Source organism: Chinchilla lanigera, unplaced genomic scaffold, assembly GCF_000276665.1.
Source record: "Chinchilla lanigera isolate Chin_1 unplaced genomic scaffold, ChiLan1.0 scaffold00022, whole genome shotgun sequence".
Lineage (NCBI taxonomy): Eukaryota > Metazoa > Chordata > Mammalia > Rodentia > Chinchillidae > Chinchilla > Chinchilla lanigera.
The window spans coordinates 2,076,383-2,101,164 of NW_004955423.1; the positions used below are offsets into that span (position 1 = coordinate 2,076,383).

At 38.3% G+C, this 24,782-nt stretch overlaps 1 protein-coding gene across 7 annotated transcripts in view; it reads right to left on the reverse strand.

The window, feature by feature from the left end:
• Rpap2 (RNA polymerase II associated protein 2) overlaps positions 1 to 24,782 on the reverse strand; it is a 133,189-nt gene that overhangs the window by 14,220 nt on the left and 94,187 nt on the right. For 3 of the 7 annotated variants that reach the window (XR_001234093.1, XR_001234092.1, XR_001234094.1), the window contains exon 14: positions 7,585 to 7,627. The gene's annotated coding sequence lies outside the window, so the exon portion shown is untranslated. Of the gene's footprint in view, positions 1 to 7,569; positions 7,628 to 14,577; positions 14,660 to 21,755; positions 22,267 to 24,782 lie in introns of those variants that run through there. The other 4 variants (XM_005385045.2, XM_013514464.1, XM_013514466.1 and 1 more) reach the window with 3 other exon arrangements.

Below are 24,782 nucleotides of genomic sequence, written 5' to 3' on the forward strand. Positions count from 1 at the left end.
GTTTCTTTCAGCATAGAAACAGCAGATAGAAGAACAACCATGTTATCTATCCTGTATATACATACATACAAAATTTCTCCTTCTTTCCCTTCTCAGGGGCTGTGGATTTAGCTCAGCAGCACAGTGCCTGCCTGATAAGCACCAGGTTGTGAGTTCGATTCCCAGTACCGGGAAAAAAACAAACAAAAAAAAACCTAAAAAAAACAGAACAGAAGGTCACATGTTTAGGAGGCCATGATAACCACACAGTCAAAAAAAAAAGCATTTTCCTAACTTCCACTAGTGCGGTTATCAGGAAGTTTTAAAAACTCTAGGCCTGGTCAGTAGTCTTATCTCACTTACTGTTAAATCTGAAATTAGACCAATGGGAAAAGTCTGTAAAGTTAGCATTAAATATAAATACATATATATATACATCTAAAGGTATTTAAAATGTAAACTCAAAAGAATATAGGAATGCTATTTTTAAAAAGAACATAAATTTAGTTCCTGTCAAGAGAGTTAAGTCATCACTTTATATGTTCTTATTCCAGTTTTTCAATAATTCTATTTAAAATGATTTTTCATATTGTTTTGCTGCACCGTTTGTCATTTAACCTCAGGATCTTCAGACCCACAGGATCGTGTTGCTGCTGGAGGTTTTAGCGCTGTGCTGGCTGTGCGCTCCTTCCCGTTCACAGCCACATGCTCCCGGCTTTCCCACAGAGCAGTTAGCTTTGTGCACTGAGAACATTTCTGGATACTGAGTGGAAGGGAGACAGGGATTCCCATAATAGAAATTTTGGACCAGCTCATTTCTAAGTGCTCGATCTAGAAACCCTGGTGCTTGCCAGGCAGACTGCTGTACTGGATTTGATAGATTAGTTTTTCTTTCAAACAGTATGTTCACTTAAATATAGAAAAGCTCCTCCATAGTTACGTGTTTAAAGATCCGTAGGCCACTGGGTCAGAGAGTTTTCTGTAAACATTAGGTAAATATGTGCTTTTTACCCCTGGATGTACATGTCTTTTGTAACCATGTAAATGTCAAACATACTTCTTTCACTGTTTAAAATCACAGCCACGGTTTAAAATCACATTGTGCAGTGGTTATACAAGTAATGATCACAAAACTTATTCCCTGCTTTCTTTTCTAAAGGGTTTTTTTTCTTTTCTTTCTTTTTTGAGACTGGCTCTTGCTCTGTAGTTCAGGCTCTCCTTAAATTCACTTATGTGGCCTAGATTATCCTTGAACTCACAGCAATCCTCCTGCCTCAGCCTCCTGAGTGCTGGGATTACAGGAGTGTGCCACCATACCTGGCTTTCTAAAGGTTTTTTACTGTGCTTTGTTTTCTGTATATCTTTAATAGGTATGTGTATTTAAGTTCTGTGCAAATTGTTTATCTTCAGTTATTAATTTGATTTCTAAGCTATAGTTTACATGTCACGTCAAGACATCTTCCACTTCCATGAAACCAAAACAAGGGAAAAGAAACAAACAGTATAAACTAATACTTATTCAGCTTCATGTAGAAAAGCAACCACTTAATGGAATCCTTCAGTAGCATTGCCCTTTCTGCTTGATCAAAGAAATTATGAAGTCCTTTCAGCAGAACTGAAGCAAAGCCAGCTTTGTGACATTTAAGAGACTAGGTCAGCTGGGCGTGGTGGTGCATGTGTGTAATCCCAGCACTCGGGAGGCTGAGGCAGGAGGCTTTCTATGAGTATGAGGCCTGCCTGAACAGCATAGTGAGACCCCTGTCACAAGAAAAGAAAAGAAAAAAAAAAAAAGAAAAGAAAAAGAAAAGCATAGGCCAGAGGTATGACTTGATGTTGGTATGCCTGACCTGAGCAGTAGGTTGAAACCGCATCTTTTTATAAATAAGATACAATTTTACAAATGTAGAAAGCTACAGTGGTACAGAGAAAACCTGTGAATGAAGATAAAAATTTAGCTGCTATTCTTTATTCCAATGTTGTTCTTACTTAGTATGGAAAAAAAATTGGCCTGAGAATTTTTCTTTGATGAAAAAAGTTTGAAACCCTAAAACTTTACTTTTTGTGTTTTTGTTTTACACAATAAGAAACTCAGTAGGCAGGTTTTATGTTTTTGATAAATTACCTATGAGAACTTTCTTTTTATCTTTATTAAAAAGGTAATAGTTTAACCCACAAGACAAAAGGGTTATATCTTGTACTCTTGTTTGAACCCCAGAGTTCCTTTTGTTTATACTGATTACACTAAATGAGTATACTAAAAAGAGTAATTGATTCTTGAAAATTTGACTTTTTGGGGGAGGAGAGTTTGAGACAGCGTTTTGCTATGTAGCTGGTCTTGAACTACCTATGTAGCCCAGGCTGGACTTGAACTCACGGTGGTCCTCCTGCCTCAGCCTCCCAAGTGCTGGAATTACAGGTATACATCACCACACCCAGCTATGAAAACGTGATTGTTGAAAATTTCCAGAGATTAGGTTTTAGATGTCCTCATTAAAAAAAAAAATATATATATATATATATATGTATATATATAAACATATGCAAATATTTGTACATATAAAATATACAAAATATATATAAAATGTATAAAGCATGTATAAAATATATAAACATTTATATATAAAAATTATACAATGTATATATGAAATACATATACATATATATAGGTCTATACATATATGTATATATATCAAGTAATGAGTATGTAAGTTGGTTTTATTTAGTCATTCCACATCTGACTGATGTATATGTACATCTAAATATGTTGTACAGTATACAAAAGTAAATTTTCTTTTGTACCAAATTAAACTATGATATGTATTATTAACTTTTCCTACATATTTTTATTTATTGCTGATTTTCTATTTTGTCTTACTGATCTATTTAAGTCTGAGACAGCATTTCTCTATGTAGTCTGTGCTGGTCTCATACTTCTGGTGATCCTCCTAGTACAGGCATGCATTACCATCCTGCCTCTTGTATTTATCTTTTTAATAAAAATTTGTTTTCTTCAATCAGATTTTATTGGTACATCTTAGATACACATAATGATCACATTCATCATAGAGAATTTGTACCTGTACGTGATGTCTATTTCTCTATTTGTCTTACTTTATAAAATGTTCTGGTAAGACAAGTCTCTCTTATTGTTCTTTTTATAATATTCTTAGTGATTTTTAGTTACGTATTCTGCACATACATTTTATAAAATGCCATTACAGAGCCAGGTATAGTGGTGCATGTCTATAATCCCAGCACTCAGGAGGCTGAGGCAGGAGCATCACCATAAATTCAAGGACAGCTTGGCTTAAATAGTGAGTTGAAGGCCAACCTTAACTACAGAGTGAGACTGTCTCAAAAACAAATAAACAAAAATATTTTTATACAAACCTTGTTGATATTTTAATTGGAATGAATTCAATGTATATGTTAATTTTAAGGAAATTGACATTTCAAAGCTTGTAGATCATGGTGTACTTTACACTATTTAGATACTGTTTTATGTCTTCTAGCATATATTCTTCATTTAATGTCTGTGTTTTTCTTATTAATAGATATGTGGTTATAGTTTTGATTGCTTACTTTCCCTATTTCCTTTCCTTGTGCTTGATGATAAAGTTCTAATGTTTTTTATACTGGAGAACAAACCTGGGGACACTCTACCATTGAGCTACATTCCCAGCCCTTACTATTTTTTGAGACTGGGTTTTGCTAAGTTTCTATGTGGGGGATGACAGACTGGCAGAAGGAGAAGAAATCAAGGGATAGTGCTCTAACGATGAGAAGACTATTTTGGATGGTATCTAAAAACTACAAAGTGTATTATGTGGTATGAGGGCTTCACACAGATGTTGGGGGTTGTTTTAGGGAAGACCTAAGGTGCGGCCCAAGCAGCTTGTGTGAGGTAGGACGTGCTCCCTTGTAGGCCGTCTCAGAGATGGGCCCTTAGTGGTCAGAGGTCAGGAATCTCCAAGGCCTGGGGGGGCAGTGGTTGGACTGTATATATATATATATTTCCTGCCTGCCTTGGAAGCCTTCATAGCCTTTCTTCCAAAGCAGCCAATTCGAAGTGTGGGCCTAAAACCACCATCACTTTCTTTCAGCTGTTAGAGACAACCCTGACTAATCAGCAATGCCAAGAATCATGCTCTTCTAACATCCATTTTGATTTAAAATCTCTTATGTTTGAGATGGACTTTTCTTTGTTGACAGTGGGCTGGGTTGGTCCTACTTGTTAGGTGTGGTACTACTGACTTGTGGTAAATCCTGATTGGAAAACAATATAAACACATTTCCTGGTAAGTGTATAAATACATATATGGATGTTGGTTGTTCCCCTCCCTAGCACTAACATACACTGAAGCAGCAGCAATTTGAAGCAATTTAGACATGCTCAGCATCTGGCCCTCATAAAAGAGCTTGGGTGAGTCATGACTGCACCAACAGAGAGGGCTTGTCTTGCTTCTGGAGAGCATAGTGTTTACCTCCTAGACTTTTTTCCTCCATTTTTTTTTTTTTTTTTTTGTGACAAGGTCTCGCTATGTAGTTCAGGCTGGCTTTGAACTCACTATGTAGCCCAGGTTGGTCTTGAACTTGCAGCACAGTGATCCTCCTGCCTCAGCCTCCTGAGTCTTTTCCTCCCATTCTTCCCTGTGATACTCTCCCTTGCTTTATGACGATCAGTATAATTTTTGTGCAAAGATATAAGAAGGATATGAATTTGGGGCAGGGTAACAAGAGGAGGTGGGAGACCTAGACACTACATATTCAATTTCAAAGCAATAGTTTTAGAGAGAGCAACCTACTTTTTGCTTTTGAGAAGAGAATGACAAAGTAGTGGAAAGAACCTTGGGACCATCCTCCTAGGTGTCGGCCACTGAAGCAATTGGTGCTTTAGTTTGCTTACCTGACAAGTGGGGCCAGCAATAGCTTCCCTGTTGACAGGAAGGAGACCTCTTGCTTCAGAGCACTGCTGAGAGCCAGTTCTACAGCGATCTCCTTAAATGTTATCTCTTCCAGTGCCCAAGACAAACCTCTATAGGTGGCTTTAGAAGGACTTGAACTTTGAGAGGCTGAGTGGCTTATCCCAGGACACAAAGTATCTCAAGACACAAACCCACGTCTTATCTGGCTGTAGACCCCATTACTTGGTAATACTGACATTGGTGTCAGAGGATGTGTTATGATCTCCTGGGAAGGGGAAAAACAAAGAGGCTTCCCTGATCCAAGGTCTGGGGTGATTCCTGGATCCTTTCCTTCCACAGAACGCCCAGTCCGCCCCAGTTCAGTTTCCTCAGAGCCCTGCTGTCTGTTGTGGGAGCAGGCAGGCAGGTTGTTAATCTGATAAACGGCTTCCTGCTAAGGTGGGAGGGGTAAATTAGAGAGCTTCTGTACTGCCCTCCAGAGTGGCAGGTGGAAGACTCCGGTGAATTTGTCCACAGAAGCACCGCAGGACTATGATATGACAGGATGAGGGCTTTGGGGATCACTTGAGCCTGGGTGGGAGGCTTGGCTGTATTTCTTGCTAGCAGTGTGATCTTGAGCTGTCAAACTTTAGTGTCCTCTTCAGAAAAATGTGGATAAGAATGCTTACTGTGAAGTGCAGGTGTTGTTTTGACTATTAAATGAGATAGCGTGCTTAACATCATCATACGCAATCAAGTACAAGCCAGTCTGCATGGAGCAGGTAGGCGCTTTGAGGGAAGCTGGTTAGGCATTCAGTAGTTTTTGTGTCTCATTCTTCAAATCCATTCACTGTATGTTTATTGGTTCAGTAAATGCATTCTAAATAGCCAACTGTGTTAGCTGCTAAGGATAAGCATGTATGAGGCCAACAGTGGACTTGCCTTTGTAGAATTCACACTTGAACTGGAACCATGTTGCTTGTGGTAAACAACTTGTTACAGTCACAGAGGGGACAGGACATGAGAGTATAAGCCTGACCACTTCAATAGGATCTGTTAGAGTCTGACGTTTGACAGTCTGGGCCTCCTCTTAGATTGTGAGGCACACACTTTCCTTGTGGGAAGGGGTAAAGGAGAGGCTGGGCGCCGGACTCCGGGAGGAGGTGGCAGAGGTAGTGGGGTGGGGGTGGGGGTGGGTCAGCCTCGTGGTCCTGGAGATGCTTCCCATCTGCTGCTGGTAAAACCCACTACCTTTGGCAAGACAGCCTGATCTCTCCAACTCAGAGTTTATGGGATAATTTACTTGTTATCTGAGGCATTTATAGGGTGTAGGTGTTCCATATCTTCCAAGGCTGGTAAATGTGGCAAAGACCTGATCCAGCTCCCAGCTCCCAGCCCACTGACTCATCAGTCAGCTTGGCTTTGGGCAGGCCATGAGCCCTCTGAGCATTTCCTGGGAATCAGTGGGACAGTCTGGGTCCAGACATAGAACCTGGAGAAAGGGCTTGATGCCAGCTGAGCTGGTAGGAAGCCCCAGGTACTTCTCTCTTGCGGCGAGAGTAGGGGTTAGGTACAGGCTGCACACCCTTCTGAGATTTCCAGGTCCTTGATGGTCCAGCCCCTCCCTATTCCAACTTACCCCACTTTCCTGTTTGTTTCCCAACAACTAACACACCAAGTTAGCTCGTAGGTCCTTCACATGCCCCCAAACACAAGGAAATGAATTCCCGCCTCACTGATTTTGTTTAGGATTGGATCCTCAATTTTTCAGTTCCCCCTGGACAGTTTCTCTCTCAAGCCCAGCTCTCATGCTGTCCTTTTCAGGAAAACTTGCTTAACTTCTATAGCACACACTGACCTTTCTGCTCTTGGATATCCCCACGTTAGCGACTCTTCATTAATTACAGTATCATCAGAAAGCATTACCTCTTCTATTTCCCAAATTCACCTACTTCTCCCCATTTGCACTGCTTTACCCTAGTTACCTCCTGGCTGGATTATTAAACACCCTTGTAATTGGTCTCCCTGATCTCACTCTGCTTCTCTCCAAGCCCTCTGTATTCCATGAAGTGCTTAATGGTTTTTTATTTTTTAAAAGTAATTTTCTTCTGCAGTACTGGGGATTTATCCTAGGGTCTTCACACTGAGTCACATCCTCAGACACCTCCTCTCCCTCCCTGACTAAGTCACTCTTGGTTGCTCAGGCTGGACTCTAATTTGTGATTCTCCTGTCTCAGCCTCCCAGAGAGCTGTGATTATGTGCATGTCATTACATCTAGCTCCAGTGGTCTTTTTAAAGGTGTATTAGCTCCTGTCAGTCCCCTGCTTAAGTTTGCCAGTAGCTTCCCAGAGACCCCACCAGCCTACAAGGCTCTGCTCTGCTAATCTGACGCTTGGCTACCTTCTCAGACTCCTCATTTCATCATTCATCTTGCTCTTTTTGTTTGTGACTTCAGCTGTTTTTCAGTTCCTCAAAAAGACCAAACTACTACTACTTTTGGGGTTTTGTGCCTACTACTTATTCTACCTAGAAAGGTCTCAGCTCCTTAGTGCCCGCCGCCGCCTCATCACTCAGCTCTCTGTTCACGTGCCACCGCCTCAGCAAGCTCTTCCCGGCACAGTCTGAAGCAGCACTTGTACTTCTTAGTTCACACTTTATTTCACTGTATTCTTTCTATCACTAACATCTTTCTGAACTTACCTGTTTCCTGTGTCTGCTTTTCTCTGCTAGTGAAGAAGCACCTCTGGAACAGAAATAATATTTTTGTTACATCCTCAGAATTTAAAATTATGCCTAACAAATGAACAAAACTTGTAAATGTTGATTAATAATTTATTTCACGGGTATTAAATGCCTTCAACATAGCTGGCCCTGGAAATATGTAATTACTACCATTGAGCAGAGATACAAACACATATCCTGGACTAAGGATTCTCAAAGGTAGTCCATGAAACTAGTTTTGGGCAAGTGGCTTAGTGATTTCAGAAGAAAAACTGATGAAATGATTCTGTTGATATTCACTCAATTAAAAATGTAAAGTTAATTAAGATTTTCATAGACATTCTATTACTTTATTTCATGACATTTACTATAAGGACTATGCTGGTCAGTTCATCACAGCTAATTTTAGTTATCAATTATAGATTATTTTCAGTATGTTTTATTTTATGATAGTGTTAAAAATCTTAGTCATGAAAATCTACATTTAAAAATATTTTTAATTGACACATATTAGTAATACATAGTGAGACTCACTTTGATATATATATATATAATTTTGATTTTCATTCCCATGACCTCCTTTTCCCTTTCCTCCCTACCCCTTTCTCCTCCTTCCCCCAATCCCTTTCCACATTTATAAAAGTCTATCTTCTCATTCCTGTCAGCTCACATTTTTTTAGATTGCTCTTATAAGAGTAAATATAGCATATAGTTTGCTATATTTAACTTTCTGAGAGTGGCTTATTTCACTTAACCTTATGGTCTCCAATTCCATCAGTTTTTCTCCAAATGATATGATTTTGTTCTTTATGGCTGATTAATACACCTTGGTGTATATAAACCTTGTTTTCTTTATCCATTCAGTAGTTGATAGACATTTAGGCTTTTTTCCACAGCTTAGCTACTGTGAATTACTCTGCTATAAATATGCATATGCATGTATCACTAATGTGCTGTCTTTAATTCTTTTGTGAATATGACAGAGTAGTATAGTTGGAACAAATGGTATGTTTATTTTTAGTTTTGAGGCATCTCTACTGAAAAAAAATTCTTAATGTTACTATTTTGTTGCATTAAATCTTGATACTGTTTGTTGAACAGTAAAATTAATGATGAATATCAGTAGTGTAGTAGAGAATAATATCGTAAGTATAAATATTTAGTAGGATTATAGTTATACGCCATGAATCTATATGAAGTAGGACAAGATAATTGGCAAGAGTGTTGATTTAGCATGATAGCTTAAAAAAGTTCAAATGGGAAATACAGTACTGAATATCTCAGAATTGGATTTTATGGGGATGTGAGTGGTCCAAAAGGGCATTTTTTCTTGTGACACTTTGTCCTGTAGTGCTACACAGGTATCAAATCTTGACAAAGTTTTCAAACACAGTATGGTTACTTCTCTGGTATATCAACTGATATTTTCCAGAATATGTATAGGAAACTGATTGATTATGTTAGAAAAGGTAGAGACCAAAATTACAGGGATATCATTCAAAGTTGTACTTCTTAGAACAAAAATATGAAAGGTGACTGAAAATTAAGGTGGAAGTTTAAAAGAAATTTATTACAGAAAAGGACACATCACCATTAAAGCCGCTTGCACCAAACACACTAATTCCATTCTGAAGCAGTTCTGGAAGTCTTCTTTAGTGGGTGTCTCTATGAGGTGCAATAAAAAAAATAGTGACTGCTGATGCTGCTGAGTGCTATCCAACAGAAAGGCAGGCTTGTGAAAACACTGCAGTGTATCACCATCCATCTTATTCACCCGATCTCACACTGTATGGCTTGTGGCTCTTCCCCACAGTCAGAGTGACCGTGAAGGGTAAATGTTGAGTAGACTTAGGACACTGAGGCAGCCACAAGATCTGAAGGCACTCTGGAAAGAAGACTTCCAGAACTGTTTCAAAAAGTAGCAAGAATGATGGGATAAGTATGTTCAAAGTGAGGGGGATTAATGGCATTGTGTCTTTTACTGTAATAAATTGTTAAACATTCATTGTATTTTTTGATCCTACCACGTATGCAAGTCATATTCCTGTTAAGGTGCTTGAAAACTTGAGAGAAAGCAAAAAAAAAAAAAAAAAAAAAATTTGGCACAATTCTTTTATGAAAAGATCCTGATAAAAGCAAAGAAAACAACTGGATGTGAATCTGATTTATGGCTCAAGCCAATCCTGAGCTGACCATAGATACCCTGGTAAACTATTGAAAACAACTTTATCCCTTTCTCTCTTTTGGAATCATTATTTTTGTTTTTTATTTTTGTTTACAATAATTTTCAATGAAAGTAATTAAATTCATAATTAGAAGTCTTCCTACAAAGAAAATTCCCAGCCCCGCACAGAATCATTCATGAATTCTGTCAAGTATTTAAGGAAGAAGTAATATCAGTCCTTCACCCATGGTGAACTTCCAGAAACTAGACCTGAGCAGTATACTTTCTTATTGAGACCAATAATACTTTAACCTCAAAGCCTGACAAACATTGTAAGAGTTATAAACCATTATCACAGAATAGGCAAAACATTTAACCAACTACTGACAGAATATACTCATAAGCAAAAACGAAAGTAGCTATGATCCAGCAGAGCTTATCCTAGGATGCAAGGTTAATTTTAAGTATCATTAACTATAAGTTATAACAACAGAAATGCGAAGAAAAAAATGATCGTCTGTATAGATGCATTAATAGCTTTGGGCAAAATTCAACACTTATGACTCAAAAAGCCAAAAACCTCTGAGCAAATTCTAAATACCTGGATACTTGCTCAACTTGATAAAGAGTCTGTATGAAAAACCTAACACTTGACATGTTTAATGGTGTAAAGCTGAACACTTTCCCTTTAAGACTGAACAGCCCCTGCGCCCAGTGTTCAGTATTGTTCTGATGGTTCTAGCCAGGGTAATAAGAACTAGAGAGATTGGCAAAGAAGTATTAATCTTTTGCTCATGACATGATTATGTAGAAAATTCTAAGGATTCCACCAAAAAAAAGTCCAAGAATAGTAGAAAAAGTATTTAGTTTTTCTAAAAATGGCTGGAACTTTTATTCTTTTTTTTTTAAGGGTTCATTTTCTTTTTATTTATTTATTTTTTGTCTTTTTGAGACAGGGTCTTCCTATATGCAGTTCAGGATGACCTTGAGCTCACTTTGTAGCCCAGGCTGGTCTCGAACTCACGAAGATCCTCCTGCCTCAGCCTCCCAAGTGCTGGGGTGTGCCACACATGGCTGGAACCTTTATTCTGTAGACATCTTTGCTTTTGTTGCCAACATGGGCGGGTGTGGTACTTTCCACAAAAAACTCAAGGCTTTAATCACAGAACAAAGTTGATAGGTATGTTTGCTGGTTTTATTGAATTGATCCTTACAGAAGAGGGTGAGAAAAGTCTTCAGTAATACCTTCCTTTCCCACTTGGTAAATATTGCTTCTGTGCCCTACAGGCATTCCCTGACAACCTCCTAAAGTAACTGAGTTGTTTTCCCAAACTCTTAAAACCTAAAGGCTGCTCACTGGTTCTATGTTGTCTCAACCTATAACGAAGCTCAGAGGTTCCAAATACAAAAACTTCTGAGCCTTAAAAACCAAAGTATATTCTGACTCAAACCAGCATCCAACACAAGCTCAGCTTTCCCTGTGGTGACGACCCTTGTGCAGCAGAATGACAGTGGAGGGAATCTCAGTTTAGCTCACACAGACGGGTGGTTACCCTAATCCCAGGTGGGTTTTCATTGAAAAAGTCCCGTCTTGAGCTGTGCTTTGCCTCCCCTTGGTTCTTTTCATTTAAAGTGATACATAAAAATATAAAAGATTATACATATTAATGGAGTATTAAGTGATATTTCAATACATGTACTTATACAATATTTATTATAAAGAGAATAAAAAATAATAAAATAACATAGACAAAAACAAAACAAAGCAAAAATAGTAAGAATGATACAGGGTTTCAAAACGAAATCATAGGAATTAACAATGGTTGTTATATTACATATCGTTATCTTCAACGAAGTTGCTCAGATTACCAGATGTAAGAATGCAAGATTGATCAAACCATTAAAAAGAATAAAAAAAAATTTTAAAAAATCAGAAATGATATAGAGCTTCACCAAACAAGATGGTAGGAATTCACCAATGGTTGTTATATTGCATATTGTTGTCCTCAAATCAGTTGTTCCGATCATCAGATATAAGCATGCAAAGTTGGTCAAAAAAATTTTAAGAATTAACTGTTCCTTTCAATAAACCACCAGACATCAGCAGTATAATTATCCCAGCTATCCATATATATATATATATATATATATATATATATATATATATATATACACACATTTTTTTCCCTTCCTTTTCTTTTTCTCCTTTCCCTCATCCCAGTTATTCCTTCCTTTGAGCAATTTCGTTCCCTTTCATATCATACATTTTGGGTTTATTTACCCTTTCAGGTTCTTACACTAGGGAGACAAATATGATGTTTACACATGTGCGTCTGATTTATTTCACTTATGAGTATGGTCTCTATTTGCATCCATTTACCACAAAAGCCTTGAGTTTATCTTTTTTATAGCTGAGTAATACTCCATTGTATAAAAATACCACATCTTTTTTATCCACTCCTCAGTTGATGGGCAGATACAATGTTAAAAATATCTCAAACACATCCTATCTTCTTGGTGAAAACATTCAACATCCTTTCATCTAGCTTTTTGAGGTACATAATTGTGATCGATAGCTCCCCTACTGTGCAATAGAATACTAAGAACTCCTATCTTACTATAAATTAATGTCTATTGACCAACTTTTTCTTCCCTCCATCCCTCTCCCCAACCTCTGGTAGTGGCCATTTTGAACTTTTATGAGATCAACTTTTTAATGTACCATATGAGTGAGATCATGTGGTAAGCCAATCCTGAGCTGAGTATTTGTTTTGCTGTGCTTGACTTATTTCACGTAACATATGATCTTCACTTCCATCTTTTATCACAAATAACAGATTATTTTCCTTTCTATGGCTAAGTAGTATTCCATTTTATGTATGTTTTCTTTATCCACTCATCAGCTAATGGACACTTTGGTTATTTCTTTTTCTTGGCTATTATGAATAGTGTTGCAGTAAGGATGGGAGTGCAGATATACTCTTTAACATACTGATTTTGTTTTCTTTGGATACATACCCAGTAGTGGGATTGAGGGATCATATTATAGTTTTATTTTTAATTTTTTGAGGAACCTCCATACTGTTTTCAGTAACACATGTACTAATTTACATTCTCACTAACAGTATGCACAGATTCCTCTTTTTCTTTTTGTTTTTTTTTCCGGTACTGGGAATCAAACTCACGACCTTGTGCTTGTCAGGCAGGAGACTCCCCTTTTTCCACATCCTCACCAGTACTTATCTCTTGGCTTTTTGCTAATAGCCATTCTTACAGGACATGAGTGTTAGCTTATCATGGTTTTGTTTCCCTGGAGATTAAAGACGATGAGCATTTTTTCATATACTTGGTGGCTTTTCGTGTATCTTTTGAGAAATGTCCATTTAGTTATGTTGCCCATTTTGACTTTTTTGCTACTAAGCTTTTAGAGTTCCTTAAATATTCTGCACATTAACACATTGTCAGAGGTGTAGTTTTCAGGTATTCATCCAACAGGTTTGTCTCTTCACTGTGATTTTCCTTTGCTTTTTTTTTTTTTTTTTTTTTAATAGTAGGGTTAACCATAGACAAAGACTTTGAGAACTGGGTTCTGGCAACTGGTCTACTAGAACTGGCTGACCTTGTCTCAGCTAAATGTCTCCAGGTCTTAAGTAGTACATTTTTAGTTTGTTTTGAGACAAGGTCTTGCTATGTAGTTCAGGCTGGCCTCAAAGTCAGTTAAGTAGCCCAAGCTGGCCTTCAACTTGCAGTGATCTTTCTGCCTCAGCCTCCTAAGTGCTGAGATTACAAGTGTGTGCCACTGTACCCAGCTTAAGTTTGTACATTTTTAAAGTGAGGGGTTTAGACTAGCTCAGTGATTTTGAATTTTTTTTTTACTTAGTAGCAAGACTTAGTAGCAATACAAAAGAAATCTTATGTGGATGCTCAATACTGAAGAGGTTACAGCTACTCTGGTTGATCCCTATAGAACTGGGTTAGAAAGTTCTTTTTATACAAAAGACTCTTTGTACACAGATGGGTAATATGTTAATAGGACAGCGTGGGAACAAGAGGTAAGGATGTGGGAACAAGCAAGTAACATCATAGACTATATTTTTGTGTATCAAAAATGAAAATAAACATGGGTGTATCAAAAATGAAAATAAACATATATCGCTGTGATATGATGTTTTTAATTCTTCTGGGAAAATATGCAGGAGGGGAATAGCTGGATTAAGTGGGACTTCCAACCCTAGTTTTGTGAGGAATCTCCAAAAAAAGAGAAAGAGAATAAAGCTATTACAGAAGGTATTAGCACACTGTTTCTCTGGAAAGTCTTACATGAAGTAATACGAAGTTATATGTATGTCAACTTCAAAACAGTACAGTACCTGGGTTGTTTGGTCCTAGTCAGTAGAGGTCAGATGCACATCCAGGGCCCTGGCTTTGCCTGCTCATCTAAAGAATGAATACATTCGCTGCTGCAGCACATTATTTGCTATTTTATTCCTGTCAGAGGCCCTATGAGCTTGCTTGGGTCAGGGGTCACCCAGAAAACCTGCTTCCACTTTCTTTAATTATGCAAACTAGAGTGAGGTGACTAAAAACCTGCATTTAGTCTGCAAGACTTGGGGAGTTTTGTAAGACCTAAGGGAGTGCAGAATTTCCTGAAGATGTTGCAAGGTGGCCGGCTTTCTTCTGAAGTCATGCAATGTTCTCCTTTGCTTTGGTTATGACTGCAGAGGTGCTGAGAAGCAAAATGAAGACTAGCACCTTGGAGTGGGCTTTTCTCCATGGGTCCAGAGGCAAGGCCATCTCATGGAGAAGAGCGAGCTTGTGTCTAAAGGTATTTTGATCCCATCCACCACCTCTGTTCTTCACTGGTAACAGGTTTTCCAAAACATGTTTTTCCTAAGGGAACAGCAAGCAAAGGCTTAAAGATTTATAGAAAGCTGGATGGCTGAGAATGTCTAATTTGTATTTTGCTAGTTTAATTTGGAGAAGCAGCTTCACAGTGGAACACATTTCATCAGGAATCATACAGACATTTCTGCAGGAAACATACAGGACAGTTCTCAGCAGTAACTGCCCCATAATTTGTTTGCTCCGGGTTGTGCTGTACATGCAGGGGCGGGGGGGGGGGGGCTAGTGTTCCCCACTGTGTGCACACTGGCTTGTGCTTCCCAAGCTGGACAGCAAAATTCCAGGAGTCAGTCCTTGCCTCACACTCAGGCCTCTCTGGGTACATTTTCAGTTAAGTTACCCCTTGCTCCCCTCACTTGCCCTTTGCTTCAGCAGAGGCAAGCTTCTAGACATCCTTACCCCTCTTCTTCTACCAGGACTTACAATGTCAGGTTGTGAAAGATTTCCAAGATTTCAAATGGTATCATATCCTTGGTTGTAGACAAATCTTTATAGAGAAGTAGATCCTGTTCACTAATAAGTATGAAGAGCAGCAACTAGTCATGGCTATGACTTAGGAGCACAAGACGCTAGCATCTTAAAAGAAACTCCACTAAGTACATTCAGTCTAGTAGGGTTTTTAAGAATCTGATGGGAACAGAAATATTCAAAGTGCAAGGTTTTTAAAATAAAGATACTATTCTCCAAATATAACAGCATGTGCATTTAAATGGAAGTGAAACTCAGTCACACTGTTTACTGTTCATAGTAAAAAGCTACTTAGAATTCAAATTGTTTTTATGGGAGAACAACAAGATTTTTGCAAAACGTATCTTCCCATACTCTGAAACTTGGAAGTTCCCAAGAACACCTGGAAGTAATGTTCTATTGTAGGATGTCATATACTTCAATAATGAATGTCACATGGGCATGAGGATCTGGAGACAAGACTGGCTTCTGAGTCAGCAGAACACATGACTGAACCCCAGACTGGGCCAGGGACCTAGGGCTTTGCGCTCCCTGGGTGCTCATCTCTTGCCAAGGCTCAGAACTCAGCAAATGGCAGTGTCAGGGTTTAGAAGGACCCCGCAATACCTGTGAGAGTTACCCTGGGTGGGGTGGAGCTCAGTGTTTATCAAGGTCCTAGAAAAAGCATAGGAAAAGTTAAGGAAAGAATATGAGAGATGTGGGGAGAAAGGATCATGGAAATTAATTTCATTCATAAGAGTTTTAGTCACTTTCCAATTACACTGCTGCCCAAAGATGTCTAACTTTTAGTTGGCTCTCAACCCTAGCTGACCTTGTCTTCTAATCATGGTTGCCACTGTTCTCTGAATTTTCTCCAAATTCAGATTTCTGTACCTTAAGCTCAGACCCTGATACCTTTCCTATATCTGGGTCTTTCCTCTTGACGGTGCCCCTACCTGGGCTGTATGCTCTTCCTTGTCCTTTCAACCCTGCCTCAAGCACCCAATCCATCCTTCCCTGCCTTCACAGAAGTCCCCTCCCATCTCTGACCATAACAGCAAAACTGGTGCCTTTTAGGTGGTGTGACCATCTAGATTATTGCCCAAACCAGAGTACTTTTGGAAGCAAAAGGGGGTGCCTTTAATTAAGAATGTTGCTGGATAACAAGTATAAATTAGAACTGTTGCAGGCAAACCAGGATTGTATGTCTAGCTTTACAGCATTTGTGCTAATTGTCACGCCATCCCATTGACAGATTTTGAGAGCCGTTTTTGGATCTCCTATATGCAACCAGTTTTTGTTTTTTATACAGGGTCTCACTTTACAATTAAGGATGGCCTTGGACACACTATGTATCCCAGGCTGTCCTCACACATAGCAATCTTTCTGCCTCAGCCTCTTAGGTGCTGGAGTTACAGGCATGCACCACCATGCATGATTGGCCTGCCTTCCTTCTTCTATCTCTCTTAAAGCAAACTTTCTATATGGATTTACAGAAAGCTGCAAAGATAGTGGAGTTTTTGTACACACTTCACCCATCTTCCCGCCTTGTCAATATTTTGCATTTCCAAGGCTATATTTGTCAAAATTAGGAAGCACCATTGGTTCATTACTATTGACCACAAACTTTATTCAGATTTAACCAGTATTTTCATTAATATCTTCTTTCTGTTCCAATCTGGAGCAGGGTAGCACACTTCATTTCATTTTCATGTGTCCCCCACGTGTGGCACTCTCAGCCTTTCTGTATTTTTTGTGACCTTGACAGTTTTGAGGAATACTAGCTAAATGCCCCGCAGGAATGTGCCCCAATCCGGGTTTGTGTTTTCTCGTAATTAAGACAGGTTAGTATCCTTCTCATATCAGGCAGTATGTGATTTCCACCTGCTACCATTGACATTAACCTTCATCACATGATAAACACACTGTTTTTCTTCTGTTTTCTGGAAGCAAGTCACTAAATTTAACCCACCTTTAAAGAGTAGGCTTGAAAAAGAGTATTATATGCATACTCAAAAATGGACAATTCTTTTTCCAACAGCCTTATTTCTCTTTTTATTAAAGAGCTTGTACGGAAACAGCTTAAGATGACTTGCGGCTCTTCCTGCCCACTCAGTGGCTTGTACGGGAGAGCTGCAGCCCGTCTTCTCTGGCAGGCCGAGAGCTCGTCTTCAGTCAAGACCTGCCAGACCACACGGTTCCTGCACAGCCTGCATGCTGGGATGAACAGTGAGCCCAGGAGTTTGCGGAGCCCATTTACCCTGAAGTCCCTCCTTTTCACAGCCTTGCAGCACTGGCCTATTCTTTTTTCCATTCTCTTCACAATCTTCTCATAGGCAGAGATCAGGTAGGGCTTCCGATGGGTGCTCACTAGAGACTACACAGAACTTCCCAGACCACCATCACATCAGACTGAGTGTCCCTTGTCACGTGGTGGCAGTCCACAGAGGAGAATCTGTTACATACAGTAGTGGCAGGCATATTAACGTAAGATGCTTCTGAGAGGCTGGTCATCAGTAACCTTGGATTGGTTACTTGACAAAGACAGGGCTCCCAGAAGGCTGCCTGGATCTGGCTGTTGAAGGTTCCAGAAGTGAAGTGTCCATCAGCAAGAGTGACTTCAGTAGCACTAGCAAAACTAAGCATGGCTAGTTGGCCAATACGCTTGGAGAATGTGACACTGGCCTCAGCTGGGTTTTCAGTGGTAGAAATCACTAGTAAGTGTTTCTCCTGGGTTTCGTCAGATTTATGATATAGACATCATCACTTTCCCTTTTGTAGTTGTACTATAACATGTGGAAATAAAAGTTGGTGCCACCTAAGTGAGTTCCTGCTGCAAGGAATTTGAGGACATCCTCCTCTCCATTTATAGGACATCAAGGGCTCTGGATACTGTTTCTTTTCTTCTCTTTTGTGGTGCTGGGGCTAAAACCCAGGAACTGATACACAGTATGCAAACACCACAGAGCTACACCCCTAGCCCATGAATTTCTCTTTACATTCTTATGAGAACTGACACAAACGTGATATGGATCCCTCTCTGGGTAGTGTGGAAGGGTCTACATACACTATTTGGAATTCTTTAAGGAGATATGTCTCTTTCACATTTATTAATTTTTATCAGTATGGACTCATGTATGGTTTATACATTTATATTCTGTACTTTGGATTATAATCTAATACTATGTTTTCTTTTGTTGTTGAAATCATTTCAGCATTAGTCACTGGGAACTCATTTGGGTCAGCTATGGCCCTTTGATATGCTCCCATCCTTTTCTATTAAGCAGTTGTTTATTTGAAATATAACATATATATTTATTTCACCCATTTTAAGTGCACAAATGTTTTTAAAGTTTACAAACTTGTGCAAAAACCACAACTTATTTTGAGAACATTTTCATCAGCCCAAAGAAATCCCTTCTACCTATCTACAGACAATCCCTGTTTTTACTCTAAGCCCATGCAACCAGATATCTGCTTCAGAGATTTCTTTTGGACTTTCACATAAATAGAATCCTATCTTATGTGGCCTTTTCATTGGGCTTATTTTACCTATCCAAATGTTTTTGAGGTCATCTATGTTTGTAGCATGTACCACTACTCCATTGTATGGACGTGCTAATTTAAGAAATCCAGGAGAAGGTCAGATTGTTTCCAACCTTTTTTGGACAAGTATGAATAATACTGCTTCAACGTTTATATAAAATCCTGACTTCAAAACTTACAGGAACACGTCTTCATTTCTCTTCAGGTGGCACACTGATTAGAATTGGGGGATAATGTGGTAAGCTTATATTTAAATTTTTAAGCACTTAGGTTTTTATAATACCATACTCATTCTAGTGAGCATGTCATACTATCTCATTTTGGTTCTGCTTTGCATTTTGTTAATACATAGTGGTGGTATACATCTTTTCATATGCTAAGCTGTATATCATCTTTGCTGAAATGTCTATTTAAATCTTTTGTCCATTTAAAAATTATTTGCCTCGAGTTTAAGATTTATATGTTCTGCATACAAATCCCATTCAGATACACAATTTAGAAACGTTTTCTCCCAGTCAGTCATTTGTCAGTTAAATTTCTTTCTTTTTTTTTTTTTTTTTTTTTTTTTTTTTTTTTCTCCGGTACCGGGAACCGAACTCACGACCTTGCGCTTGCCAGGCAGGCGCTTTTTGCCACTGAGCTAAATCCCCAGCCCCTGTCAGTTAAATTTCTTAATGGTGATTTCTGAAGGGTGAAACTTTTATATTTTAATCCACTTTATGGATTATGCTTTTGGTACCTTAACAACTCTTTTCCCAAATGAAGGTCATCTAAGTTTTCTCCCTGTTTCATGTAAACATTTTAGTTTTATCTCTTACATTCAGGATTCTGATCCATTTTGTTTCAATTGTATACTGTGGTAAGGGACTTAGTTAAGCTTTTTATTTTTTTGCACCTGCTATCCACATGTCCTAGTATTATTTGAAAAGATCATCTTTTCACAGTGAATTGAATTGTCTTGGCACCTTTGTTCAAAATCAATTGGCCATGAATATGATGGTTTATTCCTGGAATCTCTCCTGCTTCACTTACCTATACTCCTATCTTTATATTAACAAACACTGTATTGTAAGTTTTGAAGTCAGGAAGTGTTCACTTCCAGAATTATTTTATCTATTCTGGATTCTTTGCATTTCCATGTAAATTTCAGGATCAGCTTGTCAAATAAGCATGCTATGACTTTTTCCAAACCAGTAACTGCATGCTTTTTTCTCTCATTAGTTCATGTACTCCTGTTTAAATTATATAAATTTATAAGATATGATATTGATATTCAATACACGTATACAGTATATAAAGGTAAAATCGCAGCAGTTAACATTTCCATCTCTTTGAGTATTTTTAAATTTTTTTTTATTAATATAATTTGCTGTCAGAAAAAATATAAATCAAAATCACGAAGAGATTTTATCCCGGTTAGAATGGCTAGAAAGACAAAGAATAAGGGGCTGGCAGCTGGGCTTGATGGTGCACACCTGTAAACCCAGCACTTGGGAGGCAGGAGGACTGCTGCAAGTTTGAGGCTAGGTTGAGGTACATAATGAGTTACAGGCTAGTCTGAACTACTTAGGGAAACCCTATTTCAAAAAAAGAGGGGCAGGCGTGGGTAGGCTGGGGTGTGGCTCAGTGGTGGAACACTTGCCTAGTGGTGTAGGCCTTAGCCGTATGAACAGCAGTTTGGAGGTTCCTTAAAAAACTAAAAACACATCTATAGTATGATCTAGGTATCCCAATGCTAGGTATATATCCAAAGCCAATTAAATCAGAATATCAAGTGGTAATTGTATACCCAAGTTTATTGCTGTATTATTCACAACAGCTAAGATAGTCAATCAATCTATGATGCCCATGAGGGGATAAAGAATATGTGCTATAGATATACAATGCATGATTATTCATCCATAAAAAAGAATATTCTTCATTAGCAGCAAAATAGATGGAAATGGAGGGTACTAGGTGGAATAAGTCAGATACAGAAAAACAAGTATAACATGTTCACTTATTTCTGGATTTTTTTTTTTAAAAGTCAACCCAAACATGTAATAGTGGTTACTGGAGGCCGAGAAGGGTATGGTAAGGGAGTACAGAGGAAGAGTGGATCACAGGTACCGAAACAGAAGTCATTCTAGTGTTTAACAGCACAGCGGGCTGACTGCAGTTTGCAATAACCTATGTTTTATGAGTAACTACAGAGAAGCCTGAAGGCTCCAAGCACAAACTAATGATAACGAGATGGATGTTAATTACCCTGACTTGATCAGTACATACTGTACTTATGTTCTGAAATATCATGTGGGAGAACTGCTGTATTAACAATACTGGACATTCCAATTCATTACTATAGAATGCCTTTTACATTTTTTTTGCCTTTTACATTTGTAACTTTAAATTTCTCTGAATGTTTTATAATTTCCATTATTGAAGTCTCCTTTTGTTAAGCTTATTCCTAAACATTTTTTGATGCTATTATGAATAGAATTTTCTTAATTTTTGGATTTTTCCATTGCTGGTACAGAAAAGCAGTTTTTTTTTTTTTTTTTTTGTACACTGATATTTTAATCTATGTCCCTGCTGAACTTTATTAGTTCTAGGACATTATGATTTTTTTTTTGTGTGTGTGGCTATATCTCATCCAGTCAGATGAGGTTAAAAAAATATCAAAGATGCCCCAGACCAACAGTATGGTCGTAGCACTCAGTCCTTTTCAGTAGAGGCTGTATAGCCTACCGCCTTCTTCTATAGACAACTGAAATGAAGTCCATAAAGTTCAGGTGACTTGGGCTGGGGATGCAGTTCATGGGTAGAGTGCTTGCCTAGCATGCACAAAGCCCTGGATGCTTATCCAGACCTGAAGAAACAACAAATCATTTAGATAGCTGGGACACAAAGCTAAGAGCTGAATCTAGATCTCTACCTTCTGTCTTCTTTGCATTGTTGGGTGTGAGCATCTGTCATTTTACAGTACAGTTAGCTTCTTTAAAAGAATGACTGCACTTCTCTAAAGGATTATTTTTTTTTGGTCTTTTTGGAGACAAGGTCTCACTATGTAATTCAGGCTGGTCTTGAACTCACTTTGTAGCCCAGGCTGGTTTCAAACTTGCACTGATCCTCCTGCCTCAGCCTCCCAAGTACTGGGATTACAGGAGTGTACCACCACGCCTGGCTGAAGGATTTCATCTTAGATTATATTTATTGACACAATTATTTACTGTTCTTTAGCCTCTAGAGTTTATACTGGAAGGCCAAAATGGTAATTTTCTCATTTCTTTTTTTGTCAAATGCTTTGATAACAGATATCATTCAAAAAATTAGAAGTCATTACATTTTCTTAAATATTGATTCCAATTTCAATTTAAGACTTCAGTGTTTTCAAATAAAAATACTATGTTGTAGCTAGGGATGCAAGGACTTGGGTTATTTTTGTTGGGGGAATGGTTCACCTCTGATGTAGGAACTAGGAGATGGGGAATGAAACCTGAGAAGGTAAAGATCCTTCTTGGAACAAAGCTAGTTATCAGTCACCACTAGGCCATAACTATGGCTAGAATTTCAGATATGGTGAGTAGAAATTCGTCTTCTGTTCTTTTTTTCTTAAATTATACCTGTGAAGCAAAAAAGGACAGTTTGAATAAAACACCTATTTTATCAGCTATTGTAGATACTGTGTTCTTTTCCCAATACATGTTCCATTTCTTTCCCATTATGTCACAACAGGAGGTTGGACAGAAGACGCCCAGCTTCACATTTGTTTCAGGGATAAGCCTGGACTGATCTAGGTCCAATAGACAATTCCATTTCTTGCCCCATTCCTTGCCAGAATAGGGTAGCTCAGCCCACAGGCTGCTTGCCCTTTTAAAAAATGATAAAAATATACTTAATAAGGAAGTTTTGTTACATACGTTAACTATATATTTTATATGCAGTCCAAGACAAGTCATTGTGGCTCAGGCAAGCCAGAAGGTGAGACACCATGATTGACAGCATTCCTACGGCCATGTGGATTAGTTCAGGGATATCCTGCATCAATGTCAAGTTCCAGACTCTCACCAGGATAGTATGGAATGTTACATATAAAACTGGGAACTACTGAACAATTTTGAGACTTCTGGTACAGCTTGTAACATGGCCCCTCAATGGTTGCTGCGTACCTGTCTTTAGACAACACTTTCATCTTGAGTGTGGGCTGGACCTGGTGATTAGTTTCTAATAAAATATAGCAAAAGTGATGGTAGTCACTTCTAAAAATAGTTACAAAAATGCTGTGGGTGTGCTTTCTCACTTGCTCACTGTGAGGGAAGATAAATGTGGTGCACTGTAGAGAAACCCACACTGCAAGGTTATTAGGGAAGGTCTCTGGACAAGTTAGTGAGAATCTGAGGCCCTGAGTTCAACAATCTGTGAGGAACTAAATCCCAGCCACCCACATGAGTGAGCTTGAAAGACCATCTTGTAACTAGGGCTTTCATGTGAAATTCTAGCCACAGGAAATAGGTTAACTGCAACATCATTAGAGACCCGGAGGTAGAGACCCCCAGCTCAACTAAGCTCAGATTCCTGATTCACACAAACTGTGAGATAAAAAAGTGTTTTAAGACACTGAGTTTTGGAGGGAGTTGTTAAATAGCAGAAGATATCCAAATCAGACACAGTGCCACATGCTTGTCATCCTAGCTGTGTAGGAGGCTGAGGCAGGAGGATCACAAGTTGGAGAACCTGTCTCAAAATAAAATTGAAAAAAATGGGAAGGGGCTGATGTAGCTGAGTATTTGTCTAGCATGTGTGAGGTCCATGGTTCAATCTTTAGTACTAAAGTATAAAATAAAATAAAAAACCATCCAAACCCTAGTGTATGACCATTAACAAAAGCTAGGTAGAGCTGGACTTTTTTCCCTATTATTTGGAATCAAAAGCATATTAACATATACTTGATAGTAGTAATCTTGAAAAGACTCCTAGACATTAACATCTTTGTAGACTCAAATTTACCACAGTTTATAAACATCAGGCAGATAAAAAAACTATCCACCTACTGAAAAACCATCTCCATGTTTCTTATAGAAAACTGTGTAATAAAGCCTCATTCATAATCCTTCATCATGACAGTCTGTGTCAAGATTTACCCTTAATTATGTAAGCAAAATGTACAGTGTAAATAAACAATGATCAGAGGGTAACTGTTAAGTCCGCTTAAAACATCTATTGTTAAAAATCTTTAAAACCATTTTAACAGTTTACATAAAAATTTAAGATATATTAATTAAAACTATTCTTAAGTAGTATCAATTAAAGCTGGTCTAGAAAGACTTCTAATTAGGCACTGTTTGCTTTCTGTCTGATTAAGAAACCTTTCAACCAATGGACATGAGGTGTCATGAACTAAGAAATGTGATTAATTGTACCTAATGTTCAATATAACAGAAGATCCCGACTTCACCATATTGTTGAAGGGCCTTTGAGTGCTATGCCTATATAAGCTAACTGAGCTCACTCCCTAAGTAAAAAGTCTTTGCTTTACAGGGTCCTTAGGGTAGCAGGATCACTTGAAAAGGCCAGTGGGTATAAGTTGGGAGGCAGTTACAGAGAATTCTTTATATTGTATTTCCTACCTAGGTTCATGAGGGATGATTTAATTTTTTTTAAATGGTACTGAGGATTGAACCAAGGGCCTTATGCATACTAAACAAGCTCTACACCCTGAGCTATATCTTTAGCCCCTGTTCTTTTTTACCTGAAAGATACCTCTCTATTCTTCTTATGAAAGGTTTGCTTAAAGACTGTTTTACAAATATTCAAATAATAAATATAAAAAATATGTATTATATGCTTCACAATGATCCTCCTGCCTTAGCCTCCCAAGTGCTGGGACTACAAGTGTGTGCTACCATGCCCAGCTTCTTTTTTATACAGAAGGAATTTTGCATTACTTTTTATTTTATGCGTTTGTGTTGGTTTTATAAATGTATAAAAAATTTAAAGTTAAATATAAAAAAAGAAAATGCTTCCTGAGAGGTTCTCATTTGTAGTTCAGGATGAAGTCCTTCAATTATTAACACTAAATCTAAGTACTTTGGAGGATGTGAAATAAGGGAAGAGGTGGAGAGTTAGGGGGCAGTTCTGA